Consider the following 3,963-nt stretch of genomic DNA (forward strand, 5'->3'; position numbering starts at 1 on the left):
AACTGATTTAGCCTAGCCAGGTTAGACTAACCTGCAAAGATTGAAGCAATTCAGGATCAGGCTTTTTGAATGTCTGTCCCCACCCTAAAGCATCTAATGTATCCACTTTTGTAACATGCCATCATCTGACTCTTAAGACTGAGGTTACAAAAAAGCAAGAGGAACCTTATTTTTTATATGAACTGTTTTTTAGGGACTGGAGCACAATACAATTGTGGAATACAACTGTACTTATGTCTACATATCATATAATAGGTGGGAAAGAATATGGCCCTAAGTGTATATAGCTATATCACATATATAGGTGTAGAAAAATGCAAAGAATATGCTAAGTAGGAAAGTCAAGCTGTATTTAGCATCTTAATTATTAACTTAATAAGCTTCTTAGATAAATATAGATAACTACTGTAATTTCACATTGCAAATTGCTAAGACGACATATAATTCTGCAGACTATGGCACCATACAGGAAAATAATGGTTCTTAATAAGGATTTCTTTTCAAGTTAAGCTCTCACAAGCTTTGGATCTCCCAATGTCTTCCAAACTGAGTTTTCTTAGATTCACTACAGCAGACTTCACTACTGTGATGCAATCAAATCAAATTTGAATGAGTAACAAATACATAATTTTAGTGTACATTAGCATGTATTTAGTAAAAATAGGAAGTCATATGTAATACCTGCAAAAAAAGATCTTTAAACACATATTAAGTTGAATTTTTAAGATGAAAAGATGATAGTTGGGTTTTCTTGAATAAAATATTAATCAACATGAGCAATTCTCAGTCATGGCACCCTGGGATACTTTTTAGGGTGCTATGGAGTATTGTGCAATTTTAGCAGCATTAAGGAGTGCAAACACCTTCATGTGACTTGACTCATAAAATTAATCCAGAGATTTCAAATAGGAATCCATAGCATCAAAAACATTTTTGAGATCTCTGTTTCAGAATTGCTCTGCTATTTTTCTATATTAAAAATCAAGTGAAACTTAAAAGGTGCCATTTTCTAAGGAGTGCACTGAGTCTGAAAAGTCTGAGAAACACTGATCTATACTAATGGTTTCATATTCAGCTCTGGTGATGTAAAGGGGCCTTTAAGTAACCACACACAGCATTTATGTTTGCCTTAACACCAGTCTGTACTGCTGAAGAAGCCTAGCATAAATAAGAAATTTGTCCCTGCTCTGAACTAAAAATTTCCAATTCTTGTAACCAGAACAGCTGAAAATTCGTTACTACATTATGACAATATAAACAGCGCATCTAGGATATCAACATATCTGCTTATTAGCATGCATCTGAAAAGCTAATTGATGAATCCCTCAATTCTCCTGACAAAGATTGGATATCACAGCTTTTGAGATAATGGTAATTTTCGCTAAGTCTAGTGTCATTGTTTCAGCCTGTCAAGCCTCTCTCCTGCTATTCTTAAATAAACAATGTTGCCTAAAATGTACTACTTTTTTCTTGATAAATAATGTCAAATTAAATGCTACTAAGTTGGTTCGTGGAAGGGCTACAAATGTACTTTCATAGGCAAATGGATTTGTGCATAATGATACCAGCACCATAAAAATGGAACTTGCCAGAAAAGGAAAATTAACTAAAACACAGGTGGTAAATCCTCTCCTCCTTTATGCACTAGATGACATTTTCCCTGTTCTTTCAAACAGAATCTTAAATAAACACTGATAAATAGTGGTGAGTGATCACTTTGCTGCTAAAAGCTGGGTTTAACTGCACTCAAGTTTCACAAATCAAACCAGACTTTGCCTTCTCTTTGTTTTATGAATACTTCTTTATGAAATCAGATATTCTAATTTAGCAAATAATAATATGGCCAGACAATTAACTGAAAAAGCTGAATGAAAAGGCAAGCAATGATCAACTGAAATGAAGCATTTGCAAAGTGACACACAACCAGGAGCCAATGACTTTCTCATGCCATAAAGAAAAGGAAACTGAAAGGCCAAAGAAAAGGAACAAACAGTAGCTATAGATGAAAATCCCAAGGAAAGAAAAGGCCCATTAAGCCCCAGTGAACACGTCTCAGCAGGGACAGCACAATGCAACTAATCTATAACAAAACCTATGTCCCCTGGCTTATAGAAGTCCCCTTAAAGGAACCTGCAACATAAAACAAAACCCTCTTCATTGCAACAGTTCCCATGAATTAGTTATTGCACTTGAGCCGGGACAATGAAAATAAGAACAACTGTACTGCACAACAACATGGGAGCTACATTTAGTGATTAGATTACCTTCTGAGGAGTTCTTAGTGCCTGAAGCATCCTTACTGCATGACTTGGGAAAGCATCACAGCACTTGGGCTTCAGTCCACCTCTAGAATGAACCAGCCAGTTGGGTTAGAAGGGAGGTGGGTTAGATGTAAAATTCAAGCTATAGTATATAGCTTAAGCTAACTGTAGAAGACAAACCATCCTAGATAAACAACAGAGGAATTAAGGTTACACTTCTGTGAGGTTCACTTACTGTCATTATTAGAGTACCAATAGCATCTCAAACACTTTGCAATATTTCTGAATTCTTTGCATTCTTAAAAGCATTTCTGACATCAATAATTTATTTTGCTTGCTGAGATCATGGTTTGTTTGGGACCTGTCTAATGTCTTGATTCTTCCAAGATGCAAGGGTTTCTTAGGGTGATATCTGTAATTGGACCAGCTGCATAGTTGGGACAGAGTTAGACACGTTTTTGAATGCAAGGCATTCTGCTTCAAGCCATCCTTAGTTAACAAATGACTTGTGTGGCAAGGACTCTTGGACTTCAACATAAATTAATAATGGGCTTATGGAAGTATTTTGCTAAACCGAGCTGTACTTGAGTGCTTTGATGAAACAAGAGCTACAACAGTATCTCTAAAAGCAATCAAGTAACTTGAAACTACCAGGGAAGTGGGACTGTTGGCAAAGCCTTCCAAAAGCTTCTGGAAAGGGAAACATTATAGTTTATTTTGAACAAGTGATAGGAGTCCTGAAATTGTTATAAACAAATGGATTTCTAGGTTATTGCAGAATGGCAATACATATTTAATATCCAAACCTATGAAATAAGGTGAACTTAAAGCTTAAAAACATGCACTCAGGGAGGAATTTCATCATGTGCTCAAGTGCCTCCTTGAAGCAGCTCTCAGATGCTGTAGTTTTTACATACTCAAATCTCTCAATGCAAGGAATAAAATAGTTAATAATGGCAGGATTTGACCCACAGCTACTACTACATACTTCAGAGAACTGAAGTCTAATTGACATGCAGGCATGCATTTCACAAAATACTATTCGACTTCAGAGACATATCCTCTGAAGTCAAATTAATGGAGCTCAAAATATATTGTTAACCAGACTGGGCAAAAGTCCTCTTGCCCTGCAGCAGTGCAGGTGGTATCAATAAAACATTTTATATGTATAACTGAAAAACGAGGTTACTCTATATAGAAGGAGACAGAAACTATAGCACCTGTTAAAAAGGCATGCTGAAAGCAAAATTGTATTCTAAAACAAGTTATATAGGGTTCAATTGTTGCCAGCCTCTGCTGTGCAACAGAATTGTACAAGCAACAGTTTTATAATTAACTGTCATGGAGTAATCTTTCTGGAAGCTGTAAACCTGTGGATTTTTCTGAATTGGTGATTTCTAACCATAGAAGTATGTTGGAAATGATGGAATGTGAACCAGAGCATTACTTCATGTACTGCTGATCTTAAATATGCATCAAAGTTTATATTGTGCTATTGGTTTAAGCAGAACTCCCTAGCATCATACACAGTGCTGCTTAACAATAAAAGGTATTATGTTGGAAGAGGGCTTCAGTAACTGGACTCAATAATAACCTCTGTAGGAAAACTACCCTATTTGGCTTTATATCGATCCTTTTCTAAACTGTTTTAGGGTACATCAAAACTATTGGCTGGTATGAGTTTAATTGTAATGCTTATTTT

This window comes from Gavialis gangeticus, unplaced genomic scaffold (assembly GCF_001723915.1).
Source record: "Gavialis gangeticus isolate Ggan-Ray unplaced genomic scaffold, GavGan_comp1, whole genome shotgun sequence".
Lineage (NCBI taxonomy): Eukaryota > Metazoa > Chordata > Crocodylia > Gavialidae > Gavialis > Gavialis gangeticus.